Source organism: Schistocerca nitens, chromosome 1 (assembly GCF_023898315.1).
Source record: "Schistocerca nitens isolate TAMUIC-IGC-003100 chromosome 1, iqSchNite1.1, whole genome shotgun sequence".
Taxonomy (NCBI): domain Eukaryota; kingdom Metazoa; phylum Arthropoda; class Insecta; order Orthoptera; family Acrididae; genus Schistocerca; species Schistocerca nitens.
The window spans coordinates 26110011-26131940 of NC_064614.1; the positions used below are offsets into that span (position 1 = coordinate 26110011).

A 21930-nucleotide genomic window follows, 5' to 3' on the forward strand; every position below is an offset into this window, starting at 1 on the left:
ATTAGCCCGGAGACCTGCAAGATGCATTCCACTGACGCCCGGTCACAGGAGAGCCCGTAAAGCCTGGTGTCAAGAACACAGTACATGGTCATTGGAACAGTGGTCCCAGTTTATGTTCACGGACGAGTCCAGGTATAGTCTGAACAGTGATTCTCACCGGGTTTTCATCTGGCGTCAACCAGGAACCAGATAAAAAAATGGCTCTGACCAGTATGCGACTTAACTTCTGAGGTCATCAGTCGCCTAGAACTTAGAACTAATTAAACCTAACTAACCTAAGGACATCACACACATCCATGCCCGAGGCAGGATTCGAACCTGCGACCGTAGCGGTCGCTCGGTTCCAGACTGTAGCGCCTAGAACCGCACGGGCACTCCGGTCGGCCAGGAACCAGATACCAACTCCTTAATGTCCTTAAAAGGGACCTGTATGGAGGTCGTGTTTTGATGGTGTCGGGTGGGATTATGATTGGTGCACGTACACCCCTGCAGGTCTTTGACAGAGGAACTGTAACAGGTCAGGTGCATCGGGACGTCATTTTGCACCAGTATGTCCGCCTTTTCAGGACTTCAGTGCGTTCCACCTTCCTCCTGATGGATGATAACGCACGGCCGCACCGAGCTGCCATCGTGGAGGAGCACCTTGAAACAGAAGATATCAGGTGAATCGAGTGGCCTGCTCGTTCTCCAGACCTAAACCCCATCGAGCACGTCTGAGATGCTCTCGGTCGACGTATCGCTGCACGTCTTCAAACCACTACGACACTTCAGGAGCTTCTAGAGGCACTGGTGCAAGAATGGGAGGCTATACCCCAGCAGCTGCTCGACCATCTAATCCAGAGTATGGCAACCCGTCGTGCGGCCTGTGTCACGTGTGCGTGGTGATCATATCCCATATTGATGTCGGCGTACATGCGCAGGAAACAATGGCGTTTTGTAGCACTTGTGTTTGCGGGACGGTTTTCTCAACTTATCACCAATACTGTGGACTTACAGATCTGTGTCGTGTGTGTTCCCTATGTGCCTATGCTATCAGTGCCAGATTCGTGTAGTGCCACGTTGTGTGGCACCACTTTCTGCAATTATCCTTAATTTATGAGCATGAGTGTAGAATAACGTCTTAGTCATGTTGCGGCATCTCTGAGAGCTCGTGGGGGGCCCTACACGATATTAGGTAGGTGTACCAGTTTCTTTGGGTCTTCAGTGTATGTCAACACATACTGTTATACACGCAGGTAGCCGGAGAGGGCACGCACGCACAAGTTCCGGAACAATGGTGAACGGCGGAAGCCGCCAGGCGGGAGAGTCGCCTGCGGAAGAGGTAGGAGAAAGAGATACGACAGTGATTGCGGACAATGCGACACATCAAAACGAGGACAAACAACCTAGACGTCAACGAGGCGCTACGCTAAGCCGTCGCCACAATGATGACAGGGCCAAAAGCAGCGGAGAGACAATCCAAGGAGCGAATAGAGGGTGTAACCAGGTGACAAGCAGAGTAGTTGTGGAACAGTCCTTGTACGACGGAAATGCATCAGACAATGTCAAGCGCGAACACTGAACTGACGGGTATTGGCCACCGTACTCATGTGGCGAGATGTTGGCGCTCTCGCCGTGCTACCAACACGGTGCCGTCTACCCTCTATTTTCTTAGATACACTTCCTTCTTAGATATACGAGTGATCTTGGACTTAGTAATTGATTTAGTGTCGGCATAATTCGTGCCAGTAACCGCACTTATACGATTGCTACAAGTGAATGTTATTGCTTAAAACAGTTATTTATTTTATTTGAGTAAAATTATGAATTTGTACAGTGAAATGCTAAAATTTCTTTTCGGATTTTCTTATGAATCTGTGAAACTTAAATTATAAAGTCCATTAATAGATTGCTTTCAGCAGTTCAGCCGAGTTGTTGAAGTCAGTTTATGCAAAATGTTTCGACGACGGACACAGCCGTCTTCTTCAGGCGCAGCAAGCTGAGCTATTACGCCTACTCGCTGCCTGGAGTTCAACTACAACATGGAATCTAAGCTTCGGCTGAACATCCAAAATCATACTGTTATCCTTAAAAATGAAGCAACTAATTATTTTTGGTAGAAAATAGATATACTAGTATCTGGGTGTTCGCTGAGAACTTGCCTTATACTTGGGGTTGCTGAGCATTCCTAGGTTTTTTAATGGTTCTCTTTACACATTGAAGGCAAACCCGCGATGACTGAGCTGGAACTTCATTTCTCCTGATCACTACGTCAACAGATGACAAGGTATAACCTTCCTCGTCCTGCCACCCCCATCCCTCTTTCACAAACCCTCCTTTTATTTACATGCTTTCACAGATATGCGTTGCATCTTTCAACACTATCTTAAATTTTTTTTCTGTAAGTAGCAAATATGACACGGAATATTTCGCGGTTGAGAAAGACACAACGGCACTTCATAGTTGCTCTCCTAACATGGCGCTGGTGCAGCTGCCTCAATAGTTTCATTGTTAGTAGAACAGTAATTAGATATAGCGGGTTATAATATGTGCTGTTTGACCTTTCCTGTTTACGAAAGACTCATTATCGTCCAACGCAAAGGCAAGAGTTGGCATCAAAGCTAACACCGGAGCTAAATTACAGTACATTCCCTTCTATTCTTTCAATTTAATCTAATTAAATCAGAAGTGCTTCTCAGCCAGAGCAAAGTTTGCTCGCGCTCTTGGTTTTCCTGGCTGTGTGTCAGAATCGATCGGCTTTGAGAGGAGGATGACTTCCGGAACTAAACTTCTTCTTCAGGGCGTGAGGCAAGAGATTTCACCCCTTTCTGCAGCCGTCGTTTCTCACTGCGGATTGCCTGTCACGCGGATAATGAGAATGATTTTGGGAGAAAATAAATGAGTTGAAATCAGATTCAAATATCGCTTCATAGGTTCCAAACGAGTCCCTTTGAGAGCTTTTATAGTGTGTTCAGTATTGCTGCCACCCTCCAAAACAACGGTGGAAGTCTTCGCAGGGAAAACCATAGGGGAGATGTTTACCTGCACGTGCTCGAACAGTTTTTTGTACCACAGTTCGAGGACCTGCAGCTGTCCGTCATCTTCGATCATAATGGTGCTGCCTCAGTTGGAGTTCGGATGACACATTTCCTGAGAGGCGGGTGGGTCGTGATGGTCCCAGTTTCCAAGATGTCACACCATTAGCCTACGTTTTGTTGGATTTCAAGGATCGCGCTGACACAGTACCTGTCAATGATATTGCTACCCTTCGCATACGAATCAATGAAGCAAGTAGAACTGTTAATGATGCAATTCTGAGTTGTACATGGACAGAACTCGAATGTCGGCTTAATGTTCATGAACGAGGAGTGGGCAACACTTCGTATGTCTGGCATAATAGAAAAAAAAAACTTTAAAAGGTGCTAAACGTTTTACAAGAAACCACAACGTTCGGTCTCTCATAGTTTCCAAGATTTATTTGTTTTAAATGACTGCGGGATGTTATTGACACCCTGTATAAGAAACTATCAGCGTTTGCAATCTATAATGGTTGTTAGTTTTCAAGTCCTACTTTCAAGACGTACTCTAAAGATGTCGGGCAACGGCCTTGCCGCAGTGGATACACCGGTTCCCGTCAGATCACCGAAGTTAAGCGCTGTCGGGCGTGGTCGGCACTTGGATGGGTGACCATCCAGGCTGCCATGCACTGTTGCCATTTTTCGGTTCAAAATGGTTCAAATGGCTCTAAGCACTACGGGACTTAACATCTGAGGTCATCAGTCCCTTAGACTTAGAACTACTTAAAGCCGAGCGGTCTAAGGCGCTGCAGTCACGGACTGTGCGGCTGTTCCCGGCGGAGGTTCGAGTCCTCCCTCGGGCGTGGGTGTGTGGGTTTGTCCTTAGGATAATTTAGGTTAATTAGTGTGTAAGCTTAGAGACTGATGACCTTAGCAGTTAACTCCCATAAGATTTCACAAGCACGGAACTACTTAAACCTAACTAACCTAAGGACAACACACACATCCATACCCGAGGCAGGATTCGAACGTGCGACCGTAGCGGCCGCGGGGTGCCAGACTGAAGCGCCTAGAGCCATTCGGCCACACCGGCCGGCTCCATTTATCCGGGTGCACACTCAGCCTCGTGACACCAATTGAGGAGCTACTCGGCCGAATAGTAGCGGGTGAGCGGTGTGCTGACCACACGCCCCTCGTATCCGCATCCTCAACTTAGGATGACACGGCGGTCGGATGGTCCCGATGGGCCACATGTGGCTTGAAGACGGAGTGCTTTTTTTTTTTTTTACTCTAGAGGTGTCATTGAGCCTTGACACAAATTATGTGCACATTGATCCTTAAATTTTCTTTTGCTATGTGTTATTATGAAAATTGTGCGTACATTCAAAATTCCTATTGCCTTCGTAAACTGCTCAGAGAACGTTTTGCACCATGTCCATATATCTGCTAACGTCTGAGGGCTTAGACTCAAGAGTAGCCGGGAATAAAGAATTAGCCTTTAGAAACTATTATAAATAACGTTAATGTGCAACGGGCTGACAATAACGAAACGAAGGAATTCTTTTCGAAAGTGCACATTGTGTAGTGTGACAAGCCTGGATTCTGCTTGGAGTTCTGTTCACAAGAGGGTCGAAATGTCCTACTCTCCGATGGCGGCCTTCCTCAGGCCGTCCTGTGACGACACGCTGCATTTTCCAACTGGTCCCAAGCGCGTACAATCAAATTCACGCCAGCAGATAACTGTGCAAGTCCGCTAGTGAGTTTAGGGGACATCATGAACTTTTATTGTCCATCTTTAAATTTTTCTCATTGAAATTTTCACCTGGACGTTCAAGTACAACTAGAGGCCTATGTGCCAGATAGGACTGCTACTTCAGCAGAGATTGTTTGTTGTTCTCGCTGATCAACAAGCCCCTATGCACTGCTTTTGAACAGCTAGTGAGGAGCGTGGGTGAGAAATCATGTGTTGTCTGCCGGCCGTTACTGGAATGTTGGCCGGCGAGTGGACACTCTCTGGCTCCAGATTTCAGCTGGAAACGACGTGAATTACGAGGGTCGTCTACAAAGTAAGTTCCGTTTGGTTATATAAAACAAACGTGTACAGATACAGAAAAAATATTTATTGTACAATAATCTACAACTGTTAAACTTCTTTTCTACATAGCTTCCGAATTTTGTAGGCACTTGTCATAGCGTAGCACACGTTTTTGTATGCCTTCTTCATAGAAGGTTTGCGCCTATGTATTCAACCATGTGCTAACATGTTCTTTAAGCTCGTCATCTTCGTTGAAGTGTTGACCACCAAGGACAGATTTTAGGTGTACGAAGAGATGAAAGTCGCTAGGAGCGAGGTCTTGTCTGTACGGAGTATTCAGCTGTGTGATGCAGTTCATTCAGTAACCACAGACGGGCGTCCACTTCGTTCTTCATCGTGCACTCGATCACGCCCTTCATTGAACAGTCTGACCCATCTTCTAACCGTTGAATCACTCGTAGCATTTTGTTCGTAAGCGTCGCAGATTTGCCGATGAATTTCCTTTGGTTTAACTTTCTTTGCGTTTAGAAAACGAATCACAGATCTGATTTCACACGCGGCGGCATTTTCAATTACGGCTGATATTATAAAGGAGCTCTAAAAAGCACACGTCGACAGCAGCGATCTGAAAATGGCGTACGTGTCTTCTCCTTGAGTCAGAGTAGCTGCCGCGCATGCTCGGAACTGCGATCGTAGCGCTACCGCGGATAGAAATAGAAACGCAACTTACATTGTGGAGGACCCTCGTATATCATCAAATCCTCACTCTCGTTTTTGTTCGGACATTGCTTTTTTAAATATTTCCCTTTGTTGTCTTTTCGTTTTATGACTATACACCCAACTATAGCGCCGCTGACACTTTAAGGGGGGGGGGGGGGTAGGACGTCAAACGGGCTGACTTGGAGCAGGAGAGGCATCACAGGATATTTTAATTTCCAGTGTCTATACTCTTACAAATAAAGTCATAAAACTTTGTCAGCATCGCCACGAAGGATTCAGGATTCACACTCATTGCAGTGGAAGTTCGAAAACATAACGAAGTTTCTTTTTTTTTACTTGTGAAATTTCATCATTTTTTCAGTCACTAATGGCTGCATTTGTTGCTATAGGTACACTTTTCTTCATAAGTTAGAGAGATTCTTCGATGACTTTTGCACAGCATACATACCATACTTACATGTGTATGAAACTCTAGAATTTATTTAATTTATGAAAAACCGAATGAGCCATTACATTTTAAACTTCATGTTTAGAAAAAACACAAATTTTATAGTTAATTACCTCAATTTTTACCACAGTTTTAAATAGATTGGGAAAATTCTAGAGTTTCATACACCTTTAAGTATGGTTTGTATGCTGTGCATAATTCATCGAAGTATCTCTCTTACTTATGAAGAAAAGTGTACCTATACCAACAAATGCTGCCATTAGTAAATGAAAAAAATGATGAAATTTCACATGTAAAAAAAAATTACTTCGTTATGTTTTCGAACTTACACTGCTATGAGTGTGAATTCTGAATCCTTCCTGGTCATGCTGACAAAGTTTTATGAATTTATTTTTAAAAGTATAGACAGTGGAAATTAAAATGTCCTGTGGTGCGTCTCCTGCTGCAAGTCGGTCCGTTTGACGTCCTACCCCCCCTTAAGGGCAATATCTGTATGAAGGTACGGTGGAGTATTGCATTAGTCACCGGTAGTGGTGAGCATAGCATGTCGTCAGCTGGGATATTGCACGCCACAAACAAGGCGATTTCTCCATTGTCTGGGATTCGGTGGTTTTGCCTAGTATGTGACTCGAAACGGTACGTTGGCATAACAGGTGCGCTGGTATCGGGAATAAATAGCTGTCGATTTCTTAGCAGAATGATTCATAGGTCAGCAGTCTGTTGGGACGAGGGCCTGTGCCAGATGAGGGATGAGGGGGCGACATTTAACCATCAGCAGGAGCTTCGAGCCTCCATCGTGGTGCCATCTTTCTGCACTGTCTGCCCCCCTGACTCGGGTCACAAGCCAGGCACAGCAGCCGGCTTCCGACAACGCAGTGGGCCCACCTCCTCGCTGCACACTTCAGCTTCCCTTGTGCGATCATTCATCACAGAGACGGGTACTTGTGCAAGATTTCTGTCCGTCTCCATGTGCAGCTGAGACTAGAGCTGTGGGTCACGCGAAGGTGGTGCGTGCTAGGCACCGAGTGCAAGCGTCAGCAAAGCAGGGCCCGAGCGATACTATGTTGCGAGCAGCTGTTCGCCAGCAGTGGCCTAGCTGGATACTGGCCCTCTTCCTGTGGGTTGCGGGCGTGGGCGCCTAGCTCCCACCTTGTATCGACACAGCGCTGATGAATATGTAAAAAACAAATTTACGTATTTCCAGCATGCTGGGATGCTAAAGGGTCAACAGCTTGTGATACTCTTCGTTGATCCATTACGGATCGTGTGACGACGGCTGGTATAAACTTCTTGATGCAATAATTTACCAACAGCCGTATGTATTGTAGAAATTTATTTTATTTTATGAACTTCTGTGTGCTACCAGTTTCGGCATTACATTGATGCCATCTTCAGGCCCCTGTACAATGAGTAGAAGAAACGTACTATTACAAAAAATTATAAAAAAATATAGAACATAATTTAACAATTTACAGGTATCATGTTAACTGTGTAAGTGGCTCATAGAGATATATTGCATATCATTGAAACTGTATGTAACATTAGGGCACATATGCTTCTGCCTATGTCATGCTGTTGTTAATAGTTTTCCCCGTTTTACTGAAATAACGCATGATATATGAACATGTGTGTACGCTATTATTCATAAAACCGTAACACACAGTTGTAATAGGCCATGCAACACATCAGATGTACTGCATACATTCGTATGTCCGGTGGAACAGTGGAAGAATTATTTTTTTAATAAAAATTAACTAATATAAATAACAATAAAATAAATTAAAATACAAGAAAATGTGACAACCATGTCAGATACATAGTTACTTATGTGTGGTCTTGGTCGTATTATGTGTGGTACGACTAACAGCTGCCGCAATATTAACGATAAAAAGCATAGAAGAGTTTGTCTTAAAGCCCAATTGCATTCCCGAAGTAAACCAATTCACTTGTACTATAGAATCATCAAACACCTGGTCATCGTAGACACTTCGTTAGGACCCTTATATAGCACAACCTCACATTTTGCTGAGTGGCAGCTACTGGCGTTGCATTAATCCACTCAGCACAATGTGGGGTTGTCCTACATAAGGGTCCTAATGAAGTGTCTATAATGACCAGGTCCTTGATGATTCTATGCCGGCCGAAGTGGCCGTGCGGTTAAAGGCGCTGCAGTCTGGAACCGCAAGACCGCTACGGTCGCAGGTTCGAATCCTGCCTCGGGCATGGATGTGTGTGATATCCTTAGGTTAGTTAGGTTTACCTAGTTCTAAGTTCTAGGGGACTAATGACCTCAGCAGTTGAGTCCCATAGTGCTCAGAGCCATTTTTGATGATTCTATAATACGATTGTATTGGTTTACTTCGGGAATGCAACTGGGTTTTAAGACAAACTCTTTTATGCTTTTTATCGTTAATATTGCGGCAGCTGTAAGTCGAACCACACAGAATACGACCTAGACCACACATAAGTAACAATGTATTCTGACATGGTTGTCACATTTTCTTGTATTTTAATTTATTTTATTGTTATTTATATTGTTGTTGTTGTTGTCTTCAGTCCTGAGACTGGTTTGATGCAGCTCTCCATGTTACTCTATCCTGTGCAAGCTTCTTCATCTCCCAGTACTTACTGCAGGTTACATCCTCCTGAATCTGCTTAGTGTATTCATCTCTTGGTCTCCCTCTACGATTTTTACCCTCCACGTTGCCCTCCAATGCTAAATATGTGATCCCTTGATGCCTCAGAACATGTCCTACCAACCGGTCCCTTCTTCTGGTCAAGTTGTGCCACAAACTCCTCTTCTCCCCAATTGTATTCAATACCTCCTCATTAGTTACGTGATCCAGCCATATAATCTTCAGCATTCTTCTGTAGCACCATATTTCGAAAGCTTCTATTCTCTTCTTATCCAAACCATTTATTGTCCATGTTTCACTTCCATACATGGCTACACTCCATACAAATACTTTCAGAAACGACTTCCTGACACTTAAATCTATACTCGATGTTAACAAATTTCTCTTCTTCAGAAACGCTTTCCTTGCCATTGCCAGTCTACATTTTATGTCCTCTCTACTTCGACCATCATCAGTTATTTAGCTCCCCAAATAGCAAAACTCCTTTACTACTTTAAGTGTCTCATTTCCTACTCTAATTCCCTCAGCATCACTCGACTTAATTCGACTACATTCCATTATCCTCGTTTCGCTTTTGTTGATGTTCATCTTATATCCTCAAGACACTGTCCATTCCGTTCAACTGCTCTTCCAAGTCGTTTGCTGTCTCTGACAGAATTACAATGTCATCGGCGAACCTCAACATTTTTATTTCGTCTCCATGGAATTTGATACCTACTCCGAACTTTTCATTTGTTTCCTTTACTGCTTGCTCAATATACAGATTGAATAACATCGGGGACAGGCTACAACCCTGTCTCACTTCCTTCCCAACCGCTGCTTCCCTTTCATGCCCCTCGACTCTTATAACTGCCAGCTGGTTTCTGAACAAATTGTAAATAGCCTTTCGCTCCCTGTATTTTACCCCTGCCATCTTTAGAATTTGAAAGAGAGTATTCCAGTCAACATTGTCGAAAGCTTTCTCTAAGTCTACAAATGCTAGAAACGTAGGTTTGCCTTTCCTTAATCTACACTCCTGGAAATGGAAAAAAGAACACATTGACACCGGTGTGTCAGACCCACCATACTTGCTCCGGACACTGCGAGAGGGCTGTACAAGCAATGATCACACGCACGGCACAGCGGACACACCAGGAACTGCGGTGTTGGCCGTCGAATGGCGCTAGCTGCGTAGCATTTGTGCACCGCCGCCGTCAGTGTCAGCCAGTTTGCCGTGGCATACGGAGCTCCATCGCAGTCTTTAACACTGGTAGCATGCCGCGACAGCGTGGACGTGAACCGTATGTGCAGTTGACGGACTTTGAGCGAGGGCGTATAGTGGGCATGCGGGAGGCCGGGTGGACGTACCTCCGAATTGCTCAACACGTGGGGCGTGAGGTCTCCACAGTACATCGATGTTGTCGCCAGTGGTCGGCGGAAGGTGCACGTGCCCGTCGACCTGGGACCGGACCGCAGCGACGCACGGATCCACGCCAAGACCGTAGGATCCTACGCAGTGCCGTAGGGGACCGCACGGCCACCTCCCAGCAAATTAGGGACACTGTTGCTCCTGGGGTATCGGCGAGGACCATTCGCAACCGTCTCCATGAAGCTGGGCTACGGTCCCGCACACCGTTAGGCCGTCTTCCGCTCACGCCCCAACATCGTGCAGCCCGCCTCCAGTGGTGTCGCGACAGGCGTGAATGGAGGGACGAATGGAGACGTGTCGTCTTCAGCGATGAGAGTCGCTTCTGCCTTGGTGCCAATGATGGTCGTATGCGTGTTTGGCGCCGTGCAGGTGAGCGCCACAATCAGGACTGCATACGACCGAGGCACACAGGGCCAACACCCAGCATCATGGTGTGGGGAGCGATCTCCTACACTGGCCGTACACCACTGGTGATCGTCGAGGGGACACTGAATAGTGCACGGTACATCCAAACCGTCATCGAACCCATCGTTCTACCATTCCTAGACCGGCAAGGGAACTTGCTGTTCCAACAGGACAATGCACGTCCGCATGTATCCCGTGCCACCCAAAGTGCTCTAGAAGGTGTAAGTCAACTACCCTGGCCAGCAAGATCTCCGGATCTGTCCCCCATTGAGCATGTTTGGGACTGGATGAAGCGTCGTCGCACGCGGTCTGCACGTCCAGCACGAACGCTGGTCCAACTGAGGCGCCAGGTGGAAATGGCATGGCAAGCCGTTCCGCAGGACTACATCCAGCATCTCTACGATCGTCTCCATGGGAGAATAGCAGCCTGCTTTGCTGCGAAAGGTGGATATACACTGTACTAGTGCCGACATTGTGCATGCTCTGTTGCCTGTGTCTATGTGCCTGTGGTTCTGTCAGTGTGATCATGTGATGTATCTGACCCCAGGAATGTGTCAATAAAGTTTCCCCTTCCTGGGACAATGAATTCACGGTGTTCTTATTTCAATTTCCAGGAGTGTATTTTCTAAGATAAGTCGTAGGGTCAGTATTGCCTCACGTTTTCCAACATTTCTACGGAATCCAAACTGATCTTCCCCGAGGTCGGCTTCTACCAGTTTTTCCATACCTCTGTAAAGAATTCGCGTTAGTATTTTGCAGCTGTGACTTATTAAACTGATAGTTCGGTAATTTTCACATCTGTCAACACCTGCTTTCTTTGGGATTGGAATTATTATATTCTTCTTGAAGTCTGAAGGTATTTCGCCTGTCTCATACGTCTTGCTGACCAGATGGTAGAGTTTTGTCAGGACTGACTCTCCCAGGGGCCGTCATTAGTTCTAATGGAATGTTGTCTACTCCCGGGGCCTTGTTTCGACTCAGGTCTTTCAGTGCTCTGTCAAACTCTTCACGCAGTATCATGTCTCCCATTTCATCTTCATCTACATCCTCTTCCATTTCCATAATATTGTCCTCAAGGACATCGCCCTTGTATAGACCCTATTAGCTAATTTTTATTAAAAAAATAATTCTTCCACTGTTCCACCGGACATACGAATGTTTGCAGTACATCTGATGTGTTGCATGACCTATTACAACTGTGTGTTACGGTTTTATGAATAATAGCGTACACATATGTTCATATATCATGCGTTATTTCAGTAAAACGGGGAAAACTATTAACAACAGCATGACATAGGCAGAAGCATATGTGCCCTAATGTTACATATAGTTTTAATGATATACAATATGCCGGCAGGTGTGGCCGAGCGGTTCTAGGCGCTTCAGTCTGTATCCGCGCGACCACTACGGTCGCAGGTTCCAATTTTGCCTCGGGCATGGATGTCTGTGATGTCCTTAGGTTAGTTAGGTTTAAGTAGTTCTAAGTTCCAGGGGACTGATGACCTCAGATGTTAAGTCCCATAATGCTCAGAGCCATTTGAACCATTTGATATACAATATATCTCTTTGAGCCACTTACGTAGTTAACATGATACCTGTAAATTGTTAACGTATGTTCTGTATTCTTTATAATTTTTTGTAATAGTACGTTTCTTCTACTCATTGTACAGGGGCCTGAAGATGGCATCAATGTAATGCCGAAACTGGTAGCACATAGAAGTTCATAAAATAAAATAAATTTCTACATTACATTCGGCTGTTGGTAAATTATTGCATCAAGAAACTTGTGATACTATTTCAGTATGATGAATAGCCAAATTTGCAAAATAGCTGTTTTTATTACTTGATGATGACTACTTTCGGGTTTTTATTCATAACACATTCTCACATCGTCCATTTAACCAGAATAAATATTAATCCACGTAACAAAATATCGTGACAGTTACTATCCAAAGAGTACAATGCAAGTAATCATTGAGACAGCGATTAAGGTGATTTTTTTGCTATGCGGAGTAATACTTATTCTGATTGAATGGTTATGAATAAAAATCAGAAACTAGTCGTCACAAAATAATAAAAAGAGCTATTTTGCAACTCTGGCTGCTTGTCATATCGAAATAGAACATAAATTACTGATTTTGACAGCTGCTTCTCTCTCTAGTCCCCCATTAGCCTGCCTGTCATCATCAGCCATCAAATGTTCGACATTCTTACAACTTAACTACTTCCAGGGTTGGCTATACAACAATGTTTTATTCATATTAGTAACATTTGTCAATTATGACAATAACACAAGTCTACAAATTTATGCTATGCAACATTTTTCTTAATCAATTCAGATGATTCTAATGTTTTTTGATGTGCTAAGATCAGAACTAATGGTTTTCTTCACCACACAAACTGTTTTTCAGGAAGTAATGACGAAGGGACAAAAAAAACATACAAAACTCATACATTAATAAATTTTATTATAAAATCCATGATAGAATATTTTGAGCTTTTGTAGGTAACTGTTTGCGCTGTTAAGTATTTTTTTCAATTGGTAAAATACGGCACTATTAACAGTACAATGAAGTGTTAAGTTCTTCGGGTCTAATAAAAACGGATAGAGCTTAATGCCTCTTCTTTTCCCCGCAAGTCTGCGTGTCGTTTTCTTCTGTGCACTGACAGAAGATATTCCCTGTATAGCATTCAGCAGGAGTGGGCAATCACGCTGGCATCCCATCTGTCCTGTTACTTCCGCTCCATATGTTTAAAGTTTTGGCGGAATCTTTCTCCCTGTTTCTCACCACACACATCCTCTCTATTTTCCAAAAAACAGCTGACATGGGAGTCCAGAAGGTGCAGTTTGGAGCTCATTGATGTATCCAATATTTGTTATCTAGCATTTTTCTCAGTAATTCTCATAATTAAGATCATTGTATTTGCTGAGAGACATGTTGGCATCTTGTATAAAGGATAGCCAAGATTATGTTAAACTTTCATTCATTGAGTTTTCAAATGTTACGTCTTTCATTAGTGTGAGAACGTCTGGGCTGTCGGAAATCCTCTTCGTTCGACTTAGATTCTCATAGCCATGGGAACGTACTTGACACTTTCTTAAAAGTGTTGCCAACTTTTGGTAGGGCTTCAATAAATTGTTTATTTATATCAAGTTTTATGTGGAGTCAAAAGCTTTTTTTTGTGGGACCCATCTTTAAATCGTATAACAAATATTGGCGTTCTAACTGGCCAGAGTTTTTGACAACAGAGCATGTCTTTTGCACGACTGTTCCATTTGCATAGGAAGGAGGAGTTCTTCCACACACCTGGAACAACTCCATGTGGGGCCAATGACTTGTGCTGATCCCAAGCTTTACCCAAAGTACGCAAAATATATTTCTTTGACAATGTCTGAGATTCTCCGCTGCTGCTTTTTCATTATCAGTTTGCTACAGATGTATCGGAAGTGGTCACGGAATTAATATAGCCTGTTGAGCCCATGAAATTCACAAAAGCAGGCACCAGTCGATTTATCACCCGATGCTGAAGATTGCGTGACAAGAGATATGCGAAAAGAACATATAAGCCTCAACATCACAATATCACCAAAATATACAGGTAACTGTTTTATAGCCAATAAAAATTAAACTTCTTTTTGTATCAGGTTACACTGTAAAGATTCACAAAGCAATACTGCCGTAATTATAACGACTAAATTGCTATATTTTGGTTACCTCACAGAAATTCTAAATTTATGTCAGAAATAATGCATGTTATTGAACACTCAAAGTACTTTACCTGAAATCCGCACACCAAAAATACACCAGAAAAATCGTTTACCTTTCAGAGAAAATGACATTGTCAACAAGTGTTATCTATGTACAACATTTAAATTCGTTTATAGCCAAAGGAGTATAATAGTTATAAAATTTTATCTATACGGTACGCTTAGCTACGTGTAAAATTTAAATTAACTTCAGGTCCAACAGAAGGAGTATTACTTTCAACTACAAAAAACTTAAACCTACTACTACACCATATGTGTTCGATTTGTCTTCTTACGTGCTTGGTAATTGGGGTCCTTGATCCAGCAATGCGATTCTTCGTTTCGTCTCTGTTCCGTTCGAGCGGCCGCTCTTGCGTATGGTCTCCTTTTGCTGGTCTGTTCTGACAAACTTGCCGTACTCATGGCGATTTAGAATTTGCCGTGGCAGATCATACGGACGCTCCTAATTGTGTATACGACTTATACGTCTGTAGTTTTGAAAAGAGTGGTAACACAGCGGTGGCCTTTGTACCCCATAGACAGAACTCAGTTAAAAGTTTCAGGAATTAATGCAACCAATCGCCGTTTTTCCATTAGTTTTTATTTATTCATGACCGGTTCCGAATCGCCTGGCGATTCATCATCAGACGATACAATTTAGTTTGAAGTATTGCGGGAGGTCGTGCATTGTTTTTATTCTTGTGGCAGGCATTGCTCTGGAAAATATGTGTTCTTACCAGCATGGTTAAAGCATCAAGTGAAACAGGCACTTTTCCACCGATGGTGACTCCCACATGTGGTGTGTCATCGGTGGAAAAGTGCCTGTTTCACTTGATATTTAACGATGCTGGTAAGCACACATTATGTTTTCCAGAGCAGTGCCTGCCACAAGAATAAAAGCAATTCACGACCTCCACAATAATCCAAACTAAATTGTATCATCTGATGATGAATCGCCAGGCGATTCGAGACCGGTCATGAATAAATAAAAACTGAAGAAAAATCGGTGGATGGTTGCAGTAATTCCTGAAACCTTTAACAAGACAGTCGCAGTATTCCAAATCCAGAATGGATAAAAGTTTTATTTTTTTTAGAACTCAGTTAATTTAGAGTCCAATTTATCTTGTCTGTCTATAATATATGTTTCATATCTTCTTCTCCTTCACAAGTACAAATACAGTTCTCAATCAACCCCAGGTGATGAAAGTGTTTTTCAAAGCGAGAATAACTGAAAATCATACGTGTAATGGTTGCATAAAATCCTCTTGACACTGGTTGCTTCATGTACCAATGTGTTATCGTGCGCACTCTAAAATGTTTCCGTTTGTCGTTAGTTCTCCTTCTCCACTCCTCATCCAATCTCTTCGGCATCGTCTTTAAAGTAGTTGTAATAAGTCTGTGTGCTGCACTTCCGAATGAGAGAGCATTCCTGAAGTTGCGCCTTACTCAGCCGGTTGATCGGCCTGTGAGCTTTGACCCAGATTAATGTGACTCAGTTTTGCTGATTGTATAGACGACTGAATTGCTATATAAATTCATAAGCGACTGGGTTGTTGCGCCGCTGTATAAAATGGTTTTTCAAGATCATGACTGCTGCTAGGTGGTCGACGGCGGTCATAATTTTGCCCTCAGTGCATTTTCCCGCATACTTGAATGATTCTGAAATGGCTACTATCTCTGCCATCATAATAGACCTATCAGCAAACAATTTATAATATCCATAAGCACGTGTTGTCTGGTCAACGAATGCACATCCGGTGCAATTTGCAAACTTGACCCCAACTGTACGTCGTATTTTGGCGTCCGTCTAGGTATCATTCAGAGTATTTAAACAACGCTACGTATCATTCAGATTATTTAAACAACGGAAAATCCAGGACGCAATGTAACAATATTATGAAAAGGATAGTTGCTACTCAACATATAGCGGAGATGGTGATTCGCAAATAGGCACAATAAAAAGACCGACAGAAAGTGAGCTTACGGCCAACAAGGCCTTCGTCGAAAATAAGCGCGCGCGCGCGCACACACACACACACACACACACACACACACACACACACACACTAGGCCTTAGTCGAAAATGCACACACACACACACACACACACACACACACACACACACGTAAACGCAACTCACTCACACATGACCACAGTCTCTGGCTGCTGAAGTGTTGAGCTGTGTGTGTGCGTGTGTGTGTGTGTGTGTGTGTGTGTGTGTGTGTGTGTGTGTTGTGTGTGTGTCATATCTATTTTAGAACTACCCTTTTCATAATATTGTTGCATTCCATCTTGGATTTTTCACTGTTTGATTTCGCCTGATGGTTTTTCTCGATCCCATAACGGAGTGCTATTTTCCTTTGTAAATGTTTTCTAAAGCATCACTATACTCTGTGTCCGTCGTTCTTTCTCTTCTTTCCTGTGTTTCTCTTGTGTCATTACAAACCGCACTGCACGCTCGACGTACAAGCCTTTGAGTTTGGCTTCAACAACTAGAAACTGTGGCCATGTGTGAGTTGCGCTTGTGTGTGTGTGTGTGTGTGTGTGTCTGTGTGTGGCGACTATTTTCGAAGAAGGCTTTTTTGGCCGTCCGACATATGATGCGTAGCAACTATCATTTTCATAATATTGTTCAGACTATTTAATTCGATTTCTGTGAGGGATACTGTCAAGCTTCTTTGGTGAATTTTGTTTATTAATTTTACAGCTATCGGATCCGAGTATGAGAGCTCTGTAGGGAGAACACGCTTCACTACTACATAAACTTGACCCCGTAGCCTGAGCTGAACTTTGTTTCTATGTAAGGGACGATCAAAAAGTTGCCGTTTGAGGGCGTTGCTGCAGCGTATACGCAACCCAGCGCGTCTCCGATGCGGGTATATAAGCACAGACATATGAGTAAGGGGTAGTGTGCCCTTAGAACAGAATCTTTTTGATCACCTCTAGTACTTCTCAGTATTAAAGTTACCGAATTAAACAATAAAAAATGTCAGTTTGATATAACAACAGCACAGATCCATTGCTCTGTTTCATCGTCCTTAAGGCACATACAACATCACCTAACAATACCTAGTCTCATCTACTCCTGCATCAGCAGTGAAGGTCATATCAAATTTATGCTTAAGTAACCGTTGCTGTATTGAATTTCCACATTAACTGATGAGGTTATTACTGCTCACGGAAGCCATTGAAGATTTGTTCAAATATCAACATGTTCCGCCAATGTAGATAACTGACCAGCAACTATAATTCTGTTTCTTCCACAATATTCATAAATAATCCCGCGTGCTCCACGAAATAAACTGAATCATAAATTACTTTTACGCTACGAAATGTCGTAATACTATCAAGCACATAATCTACGTGTGCATGACCAGTGACGCTTGGGCATTGTTGACGTGTAAACAGCAAGACAATGCCCCCAGACAGAGGAAAGGCGCGCACAGCTGCGAAAATTCCACAAACTAGCGATGAGTGAAAGGGTGATTTATTACGTGATAACATCAAAGATAGAAGTATTCCCTACGATACTAGATAACAGTTTTCATACCACGGGTAGAGCTGTAGCGTGCATTTCTTTGCGCTGTTTCAAAGTAATCTAGAACATGCGTGGGAGCTTATTTGGTGATCCAGTAGTGTCTGGTAAAACAGTCGATCGATACCGTCTGGATATTCTGCGTAACCGACGACCTCATAAAATGAAGATTTAGATTTAACTTCGATGCGAGACAACGCCGTTGGAAATGTAGCGGTGCTTCGAATGTCCATGTTGTTGTTGTTGTTGTTGTTGTGCTCTTCAGTCCTGAGACTGGTCTGATGCAGCTCTCCATGCTACTCTATCCTCTGCAAGCTTCTTCATCTCCCAGTACTTACTGCAACCTACATCCTTCTGAATCTACTTAGTGCATTCATCTCTAGGTCTCCCTCTACGATATTTACCCTCCACACTGCCCTCCAATGCTAAATTTGTGATCCCCTGATGCCTCAGAATATATCCTACCAACCGGTCCCTTCTTCTGGTCAAGTTGTGCCACAAACTCCTCTTCTCCGCAATTCTATTCATTACCACCACATTAGTTATGTCCCCCCTGCGGGTCCGGGGATTAGAATAGGCCCGAGGTATTCCTGCCTGTCGTAAGAGGCGACTAAAAGGAGACCATCCCCCTCACGGGGGTAGTTAGCGCCTGCGTCCGGAGACGGACGGTTTCCCGACCTATAATCGTGGTCTTTTTGGTTTTTCACTTCTCGTTTCTTCATTCCTTTTGTTGGTTCCTTTCTTTGCTCTTCTCCACTTCACTGTCTTCCTTACTCTTTCCCTTGACTTCTCCTTGCCTTCTCATTGCCTTTTTCTCCTTGCCTTCTCATTGCCTTTTTCTCCTTGCCTTCTCATTGCCTTTTTCTCCTTGCCTTCTCATTGCCTTCTTCTCCTTGCCTTCTCCTTGCCTCCTTCTCCTTGCTTTCTCATTGCCTTCTTCTCCTTGCCTTCTCTGGTCTCCGCCTCGGCGTTTGAGACAGTCTGTCCTCTTTCTCCCTCTCTCTTCTTTTTCCTCTTCTTCCTTCCTCCCTGTGCGTGTCTGAAGGCCGACCCACGCGTTCGCACGCGTAGCCGGTGACGGGGTAACGCGTAAGTCCCCGCCCTGGGTAGACATGTAAGGCACGCGCGTACCCCCTGGTAAAGGCCAGGCCCGGGGAGGGGTGATTGCCTGAGCTGATACCTTCTGACCATGCCGATTGGTCCCTCCGTCTGTTTCTCGGGAGGTGTGACCTGAGGTGTAAACATTCACCTAAGGCGGGAGTGCCCTCTGAGAGGGTCCCCACAAGGAAGGAGCGCGCCATCGGAGACGCTGGCAATCATGGGGGATTCCTCCGCAATGGATTCTACTCCATCGCTTTCGACTTCGACCCACAAACGGAAACGTGACCAGCCATCAGTGACAAAAATACTACCGCCTGCCCCACAGTTCCTCGTCGTTTCTCGATCTGAGGAAGGAAAGGATTTTTCCTCTGTCAACCCTTTCGTTATCCAGAAGGGCGTCGATGCCATAGCTGGATCTGTCAAATCTTGTACCAGATTGCGTAACGGTACCCTATTACTCGAAACTGAGAGCGCCTTTCAGGCACAAAAACTGCTTCGGGCCACACTCCTTTACACATTCCCTGTCCGGGTGGAGGCTCACCGAACTTTGAATTCGTCTCGTGGTGTGGTCTATACTAGATCCCTCGACGGCTTGACTGACGAGGAGATTCAATCTTTCCTCGCTGAGCAGGGCGTGACGGCTGTCCATAGGGTCATGAAAAAGGTCAACAATGACCTTGTACCGACCCGGACACTTTTCTTAACCTTCGATAGTGTTAAGCTGCCATCGCGCATCAAGGCGGGCTACGAGGTCATTTCAGTTCGCCCCTATGTCCCGACACCTACGCGCTGCTACCAGTGTCAGCGTTTCAATCACACTCGACAGTCTTGTTCCAATGCGGCTAAATGTGTCACTTGTGGCAGGGATGCCCATGAGGGTGACTGTCCACCTCCGTCTCCTCGTTGTGTGAACTGTCAGGGTGACCATGCCGCATCCTCCCGCGACTGTCCTGTCTATAAGGAAGAACGCTGTATCCAGGAAATTCGAGTCAAAGAGAAAGTGTCCACCTCGGCTGCTCGCAAGCTATTGGCTAGTAGGAAGCCCACGCTGCTCCCAGCGGGGAAATACAGCACTGTCCTCGCCTCTCCTCGGACTACCCGGGAGGTAGCAACCCAGACATGCGATCTGACCTTCAGCACCACGGTCGTCCGTTCGGCCAGTGCTAAGATCGCGCGGTCGACGTCTCCTCTTCCTCCCATCACCCCACAGACACCAGCCACTTCCTCAGCTTCTGCTCAGTCGAAGACCCCGAAGTCAGATGCACGGGCCTTCAAGAAGGAACCATCCCGTGCAGACTTCCTCCGTTCCTCGACCTCCCAGCCTTCGACCGGTACTTCCACCAAACGTCCTTCTAAAAAGGCGCATAGGAAGCACAGTTCTCCTTCTCCGCCGCGGCGCATTTCTTCTCCTGCGCCACCCAGCGGTTGCCGCCCCAGGCCGTCATCCGTTTCGCCTGGCCGCACCGCTGGTCGCCGAACATCTGGCCGTTCACCGGCGGAGGAAGCTCCCCCTCCCGGCCATCCTCCTGAGATGGCCGATGACCCTATAGACCCCATGGACGATGACTGTCTGCCTCCTGCTAGCGGCGGCAGTACTCGCTCGAAGCCAGGCCCTAAGCGGCCTTCGAGGTGACCCCTTCTCTCATCTTCCTTTTCTTACGATGGCACTTATTAACTGGAATATTCGCAGCATTCGCTCCAACCGAGAGGACTTGAAGTTGCTGCTCCGCTCGCATCGTCCGCTCGTCGTAGCCCTCCAGGAAACGAAGCTACGCCCATGCGATCAAATTGCCTTGGCACACTACACCTCTGTGCGTTTTGACCTACCCCCTGTGGTAGGTGTCCCAGCTCATGGAGGGGTTATGTTGCTGGTCCGGGATGATATTTACTACGATCCCATCACGTTGCACACCGGCCTGCAGGCAGTAGCCATCCGCATTACTCTCCCCACTTTCACGTTTTCCTTTTGTACCGTTTACGCTCCATCGTCATCTGCCGTTACCAGGGCAGACATGACGCAACTTATTACTCAGCTACCTGCGCCATTTTTGTTAACTGGAGACTTCAATGCCCACCATCCTCTTTGGGGCTCTCCAGCATCCTGCCCGAGGGGCTCCTTGTTAGCAGACCTTTTCAACCAGCTCAATCTTGTCTGCCTCAATACTGGCGCCCCTACTTTTCTTTCGGACACATCTCATACCTATTCCCATTTAGACCTCTCTATATGTACTCCCCAACTTGCACGCCGGTTTGAGTGGTATGCACTTGCTGATGCATATTCGAGCGACCACTTCCCGTGTGTTATCCATCTCCTGCAGCATACTCCCTCTCCGTGCTCATCTCGTTGGACCATCTCCAAGGCAGACTGGGGGCTCTTCTCTTCCAGGGCGACCTTTCAGGATCAAACCTTCACAAGCTGCGATCGTCAGGTCGCACACCTCACGGAAGTCATTCTCGCTGCTGCTGAATATTCCATCCCTCACCCTACTTCTCCTCCACGTCGCGTACCGGTCCCCTGGTGGACCGCAGCATGTAGGGACGCTTTACGTGCTCGTCGACGTGCTTTACGCACCTTTAAACGCCACCCTACAGTGGCGAATTGCATTAATTATAAACGATTACGTGCTCAGTGTCGTCGTATTATTAAAGAAAGCAAGAAAGCCAGCTGGGCTGCTTTCACCAGCACCTTCAACAGTTCTACTCCTTCTTCTGTTGTCCGGGGTAGCCTGCGCCGGCTATCTGGCACTAAGGTCCACTCCCCAGTTTCTGGCTTGAAGGTCGCGAATGAAGTCCTTGTGGCCCCTGAGGCTGTCTCCAATGCCTTCGGCCGCTTTTTCGCCGAGGTTTCGAGCTCCGCTCATTACCACCCTGCCTTCCTCCCCCGCAAACAGGCAGAGG

At 45.2% G+C, this 21930-nt stretch overlaps 1 protein-coding gene and 1 pseudogene across 1 annotated transcript in view; one reads left to right on the top strand and one right to left on the bottom strand.

Moving 5' to 3' along the window:
* LOC126257762 (Down syndrome cell adhesion molecule-like protein Dscam2) overlaps positions 1 to 21930 on the bottom strand; it is a 381956-nt gene that overhangs the window by 260583 nt on the left and 99443 nt on the right. The window lies entirely within an intron of this gene.
* LOC126210144 (5S ribosomal RNA) lies at positions 3577 to 3694 on the top strand (annotated as a pseudogene).